The sequence below is a fragment of the Mesitornis unicolor genome, unplaced genomic scaffold, assembly GCF_000695765.1.
Source record: "Mesitornis unicolor isolate BGI_N332 unplaced genomic scaffold, ASM69576v1 scaffold34048, whole genome shotgun sequence".
Taxonomy (NCBI): Eukaryota; Metazoa; Chordata; class Aves; order Mesitornithiformes; family Mesitornithidae; genus Mesitornis; species Mesitornis unicolor.
The window spans coordinates 24,251-39,079 of NW_010200384.1; the positions used below are offsets into that span (position 1 = coordinate 24,251).

The following is a 14,829-nucleotide window of genomic DNA, read 5'->3' on the forward strand; positions in this document are numbered from 1 at the left end:
TCAAGGGTTTCTCTGTAACCCCCGTGTTTCATACAGCGCATCTGAATGACTTTGGCTTAGCTTTACTGAAGAAACATGATGTAATACAGTATGAATGCCAAACACTGATGGATGAGTACCGGTCCGAGGAACAAGAGAAGCTGAAACATCTCCATCTTACAAATGACTGCCTGGCCAGCGAAGATTCATCAGACATCTGCACCGGGTGTGATACTTATACTAAAGCTTAGCCTAGTAGTATGCTAGTCCTCACCATAAGTGAATAGGTAATTGCTGTTGTAATCTTGAGTTATGTATATCCTGCTTGCATCTCTCTAGGAATGAAAAAAGATGACTAGAGTGACCTGGAAGAAGGAGATTTACACACATGCCCACATGCACTGTCCCACTTTATTACTCTTATCTAGTGTAGCATTTGTCCACTCTGCATCTGAGTCATACAGACTCCAAGTTACCAGTCACTGACACCATCGCTGAGCTCTGTTCTCAATCCACACTCCTTTTCTTTGCAAGTCCTGTAGCAACTTAGTGCTGCAGCTGCAAGAATAAGCATGCTCAGTTGGCCCACAGCACGCTCAAAGCACAGATGATAAAAGATCTAAAAACTGCTGTGCCATGACTCTAGTAGTTACAAGGGAACTATCCCTCCCACAATATTCTTAAAGGCTTCCAATTTTCCAGACTCCATCAAATTGAGGGAGGTCTTTGCTAAACTTACTGAACAAAAACTTCAATTGACTTTTCTTCTTACAGGCCTATGCGTGTATGCATTGGGGGAGAGAGGGGACCTGGGCAATACACTTGACCAAATCTCAGATTAAGAATTTTGTCTGAAAACATCCAGCCTAATAAAGATACACAAGAGGTAACAGAGAATTTTGAGACAAAGTGATAAAGTTTTAAGAAACAGAAAATGGAGTCTGGTACTGCAATTAATACCACTGCCCAGCAAATCTAACTTTCATCTGTACCAACGCCAGTTAAAAACCTTCAGATGCTAAGTTTCAGTCATGGTAATTTTGTTTGATCATCTCACCATTTCTCCTTTCACTACCTTTAAGTCAGTATTTCATAATATAATCACCACATAGAATAAACATCATTCATGTTTACTGATGAAATAGAGTGGTTAACTTTCACTGTTTTAGAAACAAAGACATGAGTATGAATTTGAAATAAATTAAATGAAATTAACATTCTAAAAGAACCACCAAACTTTCATAAGAAAATGCTTCTGAAAAAATAAAATGTAATCAAACATTGACTTTTAGCTCATTCAGTAATTACTTCCAGAATTTTTTTTCTCTTGTTGACAATAACAGAGACACAGAAAGCTTCAAATACAATGACCAACAGAAGCTGAAACACTATTATTCCCAAAGCTCTGGTGCCCAAGATTGAATTATTTCGTGTGTTTGAACAATGAAAATGTTACATGTCTCAGGAAATAGCAAAATGAAAAATAACACTCTAAAAACTTTCCCATTTCTGGGGCTGGCAGAGAACATGAAATACGCTCAAGCAACTGAAAAAGGCACCTGCAGCAATATTAAATGGGAAGCACAGTTTTTCTTTTTCTTTTATTTTCTTTTTTTTTTTTCCTCAATTAACTTGTTAAATATCTGCATCAAGCTCATTGCCAATTGATAAATTTTGCTTAAGCTGACAAGAGTTATGTTTTGAACCTTATCCCTTATTTATCCTGAACCTTATTTTGAACTTATAAAACCCATCAGCTTTACATAAATATTTCTCCGTATCTTTGTCAGAGAAAGTATACTTCAAAAATTTATAAAACGGATCTGTCTACACTGAAAATACTGCGCTGCTTTATTTCAGAATTTTACCAACCTTCAAAACCAAAAGAGTTAATTATCACTTCATACACATGGTTTGATACAACATTTAAATGCAAACACACGTGTGCGTACACAGGTATCAGCACTCTATACACAGATATGAGCTACTACCTACAAGGATTAAAACAGGCCATAGTGGTTTTGGTACAGGATAGAAATGAATAGCTAACTCGCACAAACTGTTCAGATCAAGTCCTCAAGGAAATAGGATCTGTATCAGGAAAAAAATCCCTTACCTTTAGCACTCTTCTGCGCTTCACAGAAAGCTAACTTGTGTAACTCCAACTTTTGTTTGGAATGAAGGGGAAGATCTTAACTTTTTGGCATCTGAAAACTGCACCTACCATCCCATTTTGTGGGGTACCCCACTACCCACCAGAGGGGATGCAAAGGAGAGGCTGCCAGTCCTCCAGCCCTCATGCTCTCTGTTCCTCAGGAAAGCAACATTGTCCCTCTAGTGTAACACCACTAGACCTTCTCTCCTAGCACTTGTAACTCCTTCTTCATAGCTAAGAAAGTGTAGAGTTTCAGCTATGATGTTATTTATTATTTCTTGGGTTAAAAGGATAGCAAACAGCCCTTCACAGTTGAGTTTTCGGAGTTTTTGTGTGTGTATCTTTCAGTCTACTGAGATAATATAGCTCTCTTAATGGAATTTGACCAATGCCCACTGAAAGCTGTCCTTAGATGGGATGATACTCTAATGCACTGAATCTCGAAATGCATTTAGAAAAGGCACTTTTCAGAGAGCAGAGGAAGGGGTAAGAACTGTGGATGTCTGCTCTTAACCTACACAGTGCAGGCCTCCACTAAGAGAAATAACTTAAAGTTTCAATGGAAAACTAAGCATTAGCACTGGTATCTCTCCAGTGCCTTGCTCAATGAAGAGCAAGTTTACTTTTAAACTAAAACTACAAACTACAACTATGACACGGTTTTCCCAAGACACAGATTTAATAACTGAAATACTTCCTTATCCTTAAGTAGTGTCCTTAATGACCCACTATACAGTATATTGACTAAAGGAAGATGTTTCTTTTATAACAAACTAAATTTTGCCGATTATACACAATAGAAGAATTTTTTTTATAATGGTTTTCTTTAATGGACAATTAATATGCTTTTTCCCTCCACTCAGTACTGGTGAAATGCCATCTGCAATACTGTGTCCTATTCTGGGCTCCCCAGTACAAAAAAAAAAGGAAATGGAGTTACTGGAGCAAGTCTAGCAAAGGGGTCATGAAGATGATTAAGGGACTGGAGCATCTGTCATACAAGCAGAGTCTGAGAGGACTGGGATTATTTAGTCTGGAGAAGAAAAGGTTCAGTGTGAGTCTTCTCAGTGTGCATAAATACCTGATGGCAGGAGAAAAGAGAGTCTGACTTCTTAATGGTGCCCCGTGAAAGGGCAAGAAGCACTACGCATAAACTGAAATATTTTTTAAAAACATTAAGAATATTTTTTTTTACTGTGAGGAGAGGCAAACAACAGAGAACAAGCTGCCCAGAAAGGTTGCAGAGACTCCATCTTTGGCGATATTCAAAACCCAATGGGACACCAGAGTAACATGCTCTACCTGACCTTGTTCTGAGTAGGAGGGCCAGGGACCAGACCAGCTCTAGAGGTCTCTTCCAATCTCAACTATTTTGTGATTCTGCTTTCAATAAAAGCAGAAATGGTTTAGACAAGCTGTTCAGAATTGAAGAAAATTTAGGTCCTGCAGTTTAGTTATTGTTCTTTAATGTGAAAAACTAAGATTACTACCAGAGTTTTAAAAGCCTGCTGGTTTTCTTATCTCTTTTTCACAGCAAGTGTTATTAAAAGAGCTGTCAGTAGGCACCAGCAGACAGTGGGCTGTTTTTATGTAAATTTAAACAATTTTTACTAAGACTGGTTACAAAGTAACACTATTTTTTTTTCTTTTCATCTGCTCTGCATTTTTAGAAATTAAGCTGCTGCTTTCTCACTTTTTACACACCAATACTTGCACAATCTCTCCAAAATGCAGAAAAACTTCAGCTACATATTACTAGATTGACTCACATCACACACTTGGACTACTAAAACTAGCACTGTTGATTTTTCTTATGCAAACATAAAAACCTAACAGATACTACATTTGCTTTCAAAACAGGACATTTTAAGCATTTTTACCTCAAGTGCTTTTCTTAACATCCCTCCACAGACTCATACCTTTGGCAGTTACAGTCTTCTTCAAGCCAAAAAAACCCCAAGAAAACCAACCCTCAAAGTTGCTCTCTCTTCCTGCGATTTCTTACTATCTGGTCTTCAATACTGATGCAAACAGCTTTATAAATAAGGTTATCTCTGCCACAGTTTCTCATGCATTACTGAATCCTGTTTGATATTCTTTCTGAACATCTTCAAAAATCAACTATTCCTTTTCAATACTTATTTTTTTGTCATATTTTGTACCACCCACAAAAAACTTTGTGTTTCCACTTCTCAATTTCTGCATCATCAAATGGTAATGCAAAATATACACTGTCAGGAAGTGATGTCACAAACAGTTTCTGGACAGGATTCTTTCTAGCTTCCATAGGAAATTTCAGATCTTTGTTTGCTACTTCAAGGTTTACAGAATTTGAAAACTGATTTCTCCTCTATATTCATTACTCACTTACATTCCTTTCTGTCTATTTACCCCTTCTTTTACTTCATTTTCTTTTCTCTAGTTTCCCAGAAGCTCCCTCTTGAGCAGTATTTCCATATTTTTTCTTTTTTTTCTCAGTATTCTTCAAAAATATGATTAAATAGAAATATAATTTAAATATCCTAAATGTCTCAAAAGCAGACAATGCTCTTAAATAAAAACTGCTCTGGACTTGCACAGATTCTTGCCAATTAAACCAGTTATGTATTCTCTCACACCTAGTCTAGTCTAATGACTAGACCTAATGTCTAGTTCAATAAGCATTTATAATAAAACACACTTCAGTTCTAGAAAATTCTTCCACACACTTCTTCATGTAGTCTGAGTTTTTACACACAAGTTAAATCACAGCCAATTCAGAAATTAGTATGGAGTCCACTAACTCAAAAATGGTCCTACAAAGGCAACAAAATTCACAATTTCAGTGGACTTCACAATTTCATAAAGACAAGAGTTTAAAGGCAATTCTTTTTTTATTTTAATTGCTTTTCACCAGGCATAAACCACAAGTCTGCGCTTCCACGAGGTTGTGCAAATCAGCACGCTCTCCTTTAGATGCAAAAATCCAGGCAGTAGTCTTATCCATTCTCTTTTATGTTTTATTCGCCTGGGTTGCTGAGTGGAGATGGGAATACTTAAATAAGCAGTATATATCACAAGGTCCAAAAAGACTTCCATTTTGAGGCCTGGGAAAGCTTAATACAGGCATACTTATAGAACAGAAGATTTAATTCTGGTCCCCTATTTCCCTAGGTAGCAACATCAGCACCAGGCATAATTTGTCTCTGACTTTTACTAACAAGAACACTTTAGAAAGCTCTTCAAATTTATGAGATTTTTAAACCCAAGGATAAACCTTGGCTGCAGTTTACACTGAAGTGTGCACTTTTATTCATATATTTTCTTACCAAATTATAATCAAGTTTCTGCTGCACAATTTTGGTGCAGCTATTGCTAGCTTTTATTGCTGTATTAAATTGTTAGCAAACAGCTAAAGGCTGCCAAAACAATTTCATCACATCTATTTTATTTTTAATAGCCTTTTGTAAAAAACAGCTCTGAAATTATTGTTTACATATTATGGTCCAATAAATGTCAACAAATTGTATCATTCAGGTTATTGCCATTAGGATTTTTACAATTATTTTAGCCTTCATTAGAACATTATTTTTTAGAATTTACTAAGTTAGCTATCAGTCCACTACTATTACTGAATTACAGTTGTATTTACTTCCATCTACCCAAGCTAAAACAGAGGAATACTTCTACTTCTAAGTACAGGTACTGTATAGGTACCTGTATAGGTAGTATAGCTACTTCAGCTACCATGAACATTTTAGCTTCCTCTCAAAAACACAAACAGCTCATCAAAACTGTTTTAGCATATGTGGGATGCTGAAGCTCTCATAAAGTCTTGGAGGTGCTATCAGATGTCACACAGTTTTTGTAAGACACATCCTACTCCTAAAACCTCATTGTACATATTAGCTTTCAGGAGATATAGAAAGTGAGTTCTCTGTGTTCATCTTCAGCTGCCAATATTTAAAGTACATACCTAATTTTTGTTTTAGATTTCAAGTGAACAAACTGAGGTAGTCTGGCCAGAACTTAAAATAGTTTTTAATTTCTCAAAGCCAGCATGTCTTCTCAGCCAACCAATAATGTGGCAACAAACATGTTCCAAAATATATATATTTTATCTTAAATAAGCGACTGTACAAGTGAAACTCTAGGTTTATTTTCAGTTACTCCAAACTAAAATATTTTATTCATATTTAGATGCCCCCTCAGGGAAACATAATGACTTACAATGACATCAGTCATCATACGACAGATTAAAATTGGAAGGAAAGAGGGTAAACTAAATTAAGTGCCAAGAAAACTTCATACATCCTTAAGAAAACAAAAGCAAAAGCTGTGTTTTTCAAAGATAAAATTGTACACTGTGCTAAAACAAGCAAGGTTTTTCATCAGTTCTGAAACAGGAAATCGAAAGCTGCCAAAGGATGCATGAACCACACTTCAGACAAGTAATTTTTCTGTCCAACCATTCTTACATGTATTACTCCAGATGCAGACAAGCTCCTGTACAACATCAATGGGTTGCAGCTTTCTGTTTTCTCACTCTGTAAGAATTTATCCTTTTCCAAGTGACAAGTGTTGACCTTTCAGTGTACTGTCTGCTCGTGCTTTGCTCCCTTCTACAATATTTTCTAGTAATATACATCAAAAATGACAAGCAGAAATAAACATACTGCATGCACTGTGCTGTAAAGCTGATGTATAAGGTCTCTGTGCTTGCTAATTAGAAAGGATGCTTTACTGAATTCTCATACTTGGTATGCAATTACTGCAAAGCAACAAAATAAATTAACCTTACAGAACAAGGTGTTTGATATTGATGCTGGACATATGTATATGTCCCTTCCCCCAAAACCAGTAAAGGCCAATGTCAGAAACAATGTACATCTAGAATGGTTTGGGTTTTGTCTTTAAAAGAGAGCAGAGATTTCTGTAATAGAATTCAAATGCTTGGCCACCCTTCCTCTACTTTCCTAACCTAACTTTTGTTTCTTTTTAATAAGAAAATGGAAAGTCAGCAAAACAAAATGTCACCATTAAATCATTTCACAGCATTTTGTGTCAAAAATGTAATGGAAAAATTGCACATCATGGGAAAGGTTACCGTTCTTCCAGAACATCTTTTCACTTGGTTCAGGGCTCATCCCTCTACATAACTCTGCAGGCACCACTGATGGTTGTTCTCTCTGGGCTTAATTTGGCAGTTGAAGGATTGTGGCATTTTCAGGAAACCACAGTGCAGTGATTTTAGTGGTTATCCAGCTGAAAGTGATGCTATGATTTAGAATAATTACTCTGTTTATGTGCAATGGTAAAAGTCAGTTACCACACCATATTCCAATGTCAGTTTATACTTTACTGCATATTTTCCTAATATGGCATCACATCACATTTCAAAGTCAGAATTAGAGGAATTTATTGTTCCTGTTCCTCAACAGTAAGTACACATGCCACACAATAGCATTACTATACTTATTTTAACTGAGAATTCGGGGTCAGGGGATGAGGATGTTAATTCTGCCAGTTAATCAAAGAATCGCAAATCAATTTACGCTTGACCTTTGCATTGCTAGAACCAATAATATGAAAAAGACAACAGACCCATATTAGTCTCTGCTAAAAGCTTTTACATATTCCTGAAGAAAATGTAAGCATCTTTTTCTTGCATATCCTTTCCACAGCCTTTTTTTCTCAAAACTAGGTGAAGCCACTAGGCCTTCCTCACGATGAAGTCAAAGATAGGTTTAAAAATTTAGCTGTAACCTTTATTCAAGACAGAATGGAAAAAAATTTAAATGGCGTTTTTCTCATCTCCACAAAGCAACAATATCCAAAGAACATTTGTTCAAATGACAAGATACTTTTTTTAAAACGTACTGTAAGGCAAAGAGCAAGTATTAACAAATCCATTCAAGGGTAAATGTTTAGAAAAAAGAATATGAAGAAGAAGAATGAGGTTGTTATAAAGTAATGAAGTGCTATCTGACACATCCAGTGATACTGAATTCCTGCATTAATATGGAATCTTGCCTTTGGCATTTTAAATGGCCTGAAGCAAATCAGATACCTTTACTTTCTCATCTCAATGAAATTAAATTTTTGTATCACACAAAGTATAAATAATAATAACAATCTCAACTGCTCTAAAGGACAAGCCAGCTTTATTAACTGTAAGGCAAAGCAAAATCTAAATCTAGTCTTTCATATGGTACAGACAACAAATGTTTAAAAAAAAAATTAATCAAAAATAAAGTAAAACAAAAAAACAAAATCATGTAAAAGAAAATAGTGAAATTAATAGTAAGTCATAAAAATACATTAAAACCATATAACTGTATTTACAAAGTCCTAAAATTTGCTTACAGAAAAAAATTACTTTAGCCTAGATTAGGCAAACTGTAATTTCAATGGCCATACCAATAGGGAACTAAAGTAAGATAAGTGACAGTAGGTAAAAAGAAGAATCTAGTGGACATCAAAATTATGCTGAAATACAGGACTAACAAATAAAATCTACAACTCTATTCCTTTCTCCAAAAAATTCTATAAAAAGGTTAGTATTAACTTTCACCACTCTCAAATTATCTATTTAGATGTAATTATATGCAAATTATTGCAGCTACCTCAGAACAAAGTTCAATAACAAAACTGACCTTCTCCTGTAAAGCAATCTCTACAAAATACATCATAACGCTGAAAATGCATTATGTCAAGAGCTTTTTTTTTTCCACTTTTCATTTTTTGTTTTTAGAAGTATGGTCTCCAGTAAGTACTGAAAATACTCTGAAATGTCTTAGGCTGTAGAATTATTAAGATAAAAAGAGCAATAATATCCCATATACACAGAGATTATCTATGGTAATAATAGTGCAAATTCTTGATTTAGAGTCAAATTAGCAACTAACTGCCTACAACTTTGCTCCATTGATTTATTAATGACAACATGTGCTATACGCCATTTTAACAATGAAGATTAACTATGGTCAATGCTGAGAAGAAAAGTGACTCAAAATCTTTAAGCTCCCTTTATCTCTAACTGCCCTCCATGTATGGACTTCTTCGGTAACGTAAAACAAAACATATTCTCACAGTACTCCAAGATAAAATTTGTTTTGAACAGCATAGATGAAGTTTTGTACCCAAATCTCAGGCCCCAGCTGTCAAAACCCACACACCGATTAACTAACTACAGATCAAAGACTTGTAAAAGTATTGGGTAGTAGTAACAAATGGAGAAGAAAATACATGTGTAAGAGTAAGAATCGCTACGTTGCATATTGAGATTTCTTACTCAAATAGCTCATAATTTACATTATGGTTCTGGGGACAGAGATCTACTTCAGAAAACTGACTGCACAGATGCTCACTTGACACTAATTGTAACAAGCCAAAACTGACGCTGCAACACAGCATTTAAATGGTCATCGTCTCCTGCTGGGGTCTCCTACCATGTTGTTTTGACACCTGAACATAAACATTCTCAGATTATAAAATCTCATAAGTATAAATTTCAGTTTCACGGCTTCTGTAGCAATGGCTTAGCTTAACGATGCAAAACAACTGAGTTGATAAAGAATCTGACATTTGTTTTCTGAGCACCTTATACTGTGAAATGTTCTGATGCAATAACCTTGGTGCACTGAAAGTGAGTGAAGCAGTTTGGCCAGAATGATGGAGTATCTGACACATTCAAACACTGATTGAATTGAATTATTTGATGCAGGTTTGATGCTGCAAGAAAAAGTTCTTAAGAATGCCCATAAAAATAAGAAGCTACTGACACCACCAAGGTAAGTAGTTTTGCAGCCATTACTTGTTACTGATAACCAGGCTGGGAAATAATCTGATCTGTCATCAGCCTCCCCTCTGCCATCACAGGTGACGATGTGATTTCATATTCTCTGCATCTTTTGCTGTAACTGCATTTGATCAGAAAGCAGAGGTACGGAGAATAACCTTTCACACAGTTTTGCCCTCTTTTTCAAAATGAAGGCTCAATTCTAAGCTTTATACAAAAATATCATTAGATCCTCCTGTGCATATATCCCAACCTGGCCTCCCCAATTCTGATAGTGCAGAATTGAAAGGAAACAAGTCTTCTAATCATGGCAATATCTTAAAAATTACATTTGTTGTCACTCTTACACGGACTACCTCTAAGACTGTTCCTTTAAGGTCATATGTCATCAAGAATCAAACCAGAGATGGAAACACAAAATCAATATCCAAAGACCTGAGCATCTATTCTTTAAGTGGCTTAAATTTCCTTAAGAGTCAACTCAGATTCTGCTGTCCCATTTCAGAAAATAACAAGACACCTAAACTGTAGGAAACCTTTAGGTACCAAGTAGATAGACTGGTTCCCAATTGACAGAAAATTCATGAGTCTGACATGGACTTTTTGCATTACAGCTTCAACTGTTCCATGTACATGTAGCTTTAGGAGCTGAGCTGCCTAAATGCAAATGTGCATCTCAAGAAGCCCTGAATGACAGCACTATGTCTTGCTACCAGACCTGTGCCTGATTTCAAGATATTTCGCAAGAGAGCTTCACAATGCCTATAGCTTTTTTTTTTTGAATGTCTGCCCTAGCACATGAATTTACTGAAAATGAAAAGTCTGTGGTATTTTACAGTAAAATGCAATGTAGCATAGGTAATTCACTTTATTTAAAGTACTCTGTGAACAAAAATGTCCATTTGTCATTGTAGGTATTATTCTGCCAACTAGAATAAAAAGAAGCACTTTTTAGAAGGCAATAAAATGAGGTAAATGACAGAAAAAAATGATCTAACAGGTAACTTGAGCAAATAAAAAGTTCATATGCAGAATTAATTAATGTAAATTATATAGCAAAAATAAACTACACAACTGAATGTTAAGACTGCTTTCATTCAAGTAGTACATTCCAATAAAACAATGCATTTGTAATCCTTTGTAAAACGCGTGTTGCAATCTCTCGCTGAATTAACTAACATTTTCCTTGTGATTAATCTCTACATGAGCGGCCTTAAACTAAATTTTCAAAAAATTATATCCTATGTTCTTTCAAAGACGTGACCTTAGTCTATTTTACCCTCTCTGTAATGCTGAAGTAATAACTTTGTCTCAGTTGCTGCAAATCAAACAAAATGAAAAATTCTAATGTAATTGACAATAAAGCATAAAAATTCAGTACACAAGACTATAAAAGAACATATTGCTACATGCTTGCTCTAAATTATGGGATGAAGAAGTCTAATGCTTTTTCAGAGATTTCTTTAACCTGGTCAAATATGATTTTGCCCCATATATAAACTATATTCTAACTTTACTTTGCTTTTCTCAAACCAATACCAATTTTATCTGATGCATAATATTCCTAAATATTACCCAAGCACAGCTTACAGTCAACAATATTATTATTATTATCATTATTATTATAATTATTATTTTTTTTTTTTTAATAGCAGCAGTTGAGAGCCAGATGATTTTTTTTTAATCAAGAGGCCACTTCTTGAGAAGTGAAGTCATTTAGAAGTCTTCCCTTGGAAGATTTTAACCCAGATCAGTTTGTGGATTTTTCTTTAAAGAATCGGTTCCACATATTAAAGTAAAATACACAATTCATTTTAATTTTTTCTGTCATCAAACTGGAACAGACAGTAACACCATGTTAGAAGCACTTTGTGTGTACAGTGGTACAATCACTTACTTACTCTGGAGTATGGTGCAAAGTGGAGGGCAAGTTTTTACCTATCACATATTGAGCCACCTGAAATATACTTCCCCATTCATATTTCTACTAAATATGGTTAAGTTCTAAAGGGAGCTATTTTTAGAGATTTGCATTAGTGAGTTACGGTCCCCCCCAAAAAGGAGATACTTATGAATCAAGCAATTCCTTTGCAAGATCTATCATTCTCATTGATTCATGAAAGACTTTAATAAAGCTCTTAGGAAACCTACTACAGGTCTATACTATATACAAATTTACAAGAAAAGCATTTCTAAATGAAACAGTAGAATTCATCTCTAAAAAGAAATATATCCTTTAAAATTATTTTCTGAGTTTGTTAGAAAATTAACCTTTCACATCAAGCTTTAGAAGCTCTCATATTCCATAACATATATTCATATTAGGACATGAGCATGTCCAGGGCAGGGCCATAAAAATGATCCATGGGCTGAAGCACCTCTCCTATGAGGACAGGCTGAGAGAGTAGGGATTGTTCAGCCTGGAGAAGAGAAGGCTCCAGGGGGACCGTATAGCGGCCTTCCAGTGCTTGAAGGAGGCTTACAAGAAGGGGAGAGCCTGTTTACAAGAGCGTGTAAGCAATAGGACACAGGGCAATGGTTTTAAACTATAGCAGGGTAGATTTAGATCAGACATTAGGAAGAAGTTCTTCACCATGAGGGTGGTAGATCATCGGAACAGGCTGCCCAGAGAGGTGGTGGAGGCCCCATGCCTGGAAATAATCAAGGTCAGGCTTGATGGGGCTCTGAGTAACCTGATCTGGTAACACTGTCCCTGCTTACAGCAGCGGGGTTGGACTAGATGAACTTTAAAGGTCCCTTCCGACCCAATACATTCTATGATTCTATGATAATGTCAAGCAAATATTTTCAGTATTTCATTACTCTTTAAGATTGAGCCGTATATTGTTATCGGTACACTCTGTTTCCACAATACTTCAGTTTCAAGGGCGCATTTTAAGTCCCTTCACTGAACTCTTTTTAAAAGTGCTGTGTCTCCATACCTTACATCAAACCTATCTGCGTCAAATATAAAATATTAAAAACCTTCCATATTTTACTACGATTCCTCTCTGTTTGAAGTAACTCACAGCAGGAAAATGTAGAAGGCTCATCAAGATTATTCCTTAGGTCTGCAGTTTCAGCAGTTGCATATTTCCATTTAACTTGGTGATCAAATTTTATATTCAGGAAAATCTCTTTTATAACCTCCTCACAAACCTCTTTTCTTACTTGCAGACAGGTAGGAAAGGGTGAAAATAAAACCCAGTAATCACGAAACATTTGTTGAACGAAGAGCAAAGATTATGACAAAGATCACTGCTTTTCTGAGAAAGTTTTGGCTTTAATAACACAGTATGAAAAAAATGGATACTGAAAAGCATGTTTGTTTGCTTTTCCTCTTAAACTTTTCTTGCTTACAAGGAGCCCTACCAACCTGCACTTAAGATAGCACTCTATTTCTACTACCACAAAGGAGACCTACATGATGGTACAGGCAGGAGAAAGAAGCAGTGCAGGCAGAAGGTCTGAAAACCTCTGACATAGCAATGCTCTGTGGATCACACCCCTACACAGCTCTGGTTGCATAGCAGAAAGCCTATCTGGTAGTTACCATCGTATTACAGTCCCTGAATTTACTCCCATCAAAATAAATACAGCATTAAGAACAAGAAAAAAAAAAACCTAAAAAAAAATCTAATTTACTAAATATGTTACCAGCATTTAGTAATTATCAAAAATCAGCCTTCACAGAACTTTAGAAGGACTTTTATCTAACCTGGAAAAAATTTCAGCTATGTATAAAAAATATCTGAAGAAAAGCAAGTTTTAAATTCATAAGCATTTTTAAAAACTAATACAGAAAATAAGGTAGAAGATTTCAGAAAATATTTTTCAGAGAATTATGAACACAGGATTAGAATGTAAGAATCTCCTTTTTTCCTCCCATGCAGGATTACTATTCTGTTTTCAATCCTAATTATGAGAATACTTTATGAGAGAATTTTTTAGGTTTTGGCATGTAGTATGCTCATTTCTGGCCCATCTAAACTACCACTAAAACCTTTTCAGATAGTAAACAAGACATACCACTAATTTTCTATCAAATTTTTTAATTTCAACTTAAATATACAGTTCTTCATGGCATTTTCTCATCTTATCCTGTATGTCATCAAATGTGGTATTCAACACTTTTAGAAGAAACCTGAAGAAGAAAACTTTTTCGCAGTAAAGCACAGTACATGTTCCTAGGATTCCTTTGCACAACAAAATGGTCTTCCTGCATCTTTTATTTCTTGCAGACACTAAGGCTGAAGAAAGCCCTTTATCTTGTCATGGGCAGCTACAAACTATACGACCATTAGTACTCATCAGTATTAATTGTATCAGCAATCACGGTAACATCCTGCTTTTATTTCAGAGTCTGGTACTGAGCAGGATCTAGGAGTAGCCAGCAGTGGTAGCTTGTCTATGTAAGAGTCACAGAGTTACTGATGAGCGGTATGGGCACTTTGCCTCTAATTTGGAAGTAAAATTACAATCTGGACATAATCCTTGGTATTGTATCAACTTCTACAGTAAATCACATGCTGTAACTGATCAGCTGTTCTGAGTACAAGACATCTAAGATTCTAAAGCTATGTGTTGTTTGCATATATTGATTCCTTGAAATAATTTAAACGATCTATTAAGTCTTCCAGTTAAAACCAATAATTATATCTGAGCTAAAGAGGAGATCTTGTCTGGAAAAATCTAGTTGAAGCATACAGAACCTAAATCTAACACTATTTTTAATCTGAATTTATTATGAGATCATTTTAATGAATGCTCAGTAGATTCAATTAAAATTCGCTTTCTGGTTGCAAAGCCCCATTATTCTTCTCTCAAGAACTGTGAGCAGTTTCTACAGCTTCGCAAAGAGGCCACAATGCCAGCTATAAAGTCCAAATCAGCAGAAGTTGAGGTCAACAGTAGC

General features: G+C 35.5%; 1 protein-coding gene across 1 annotated transcript in view; it reads right to left on the minus strand.

Moving 5' to 3' along the window:
• Positions 1-14,829, minus strand: part of PHF14 (PHD finger protein 14) — a gene marked incomplete at both ends in the record, with an annotated part of 90,723 nt that overhangs the window by 22,808 nt on the left and 53,086 nt on the right. The window lies entirely within an intron of this gene.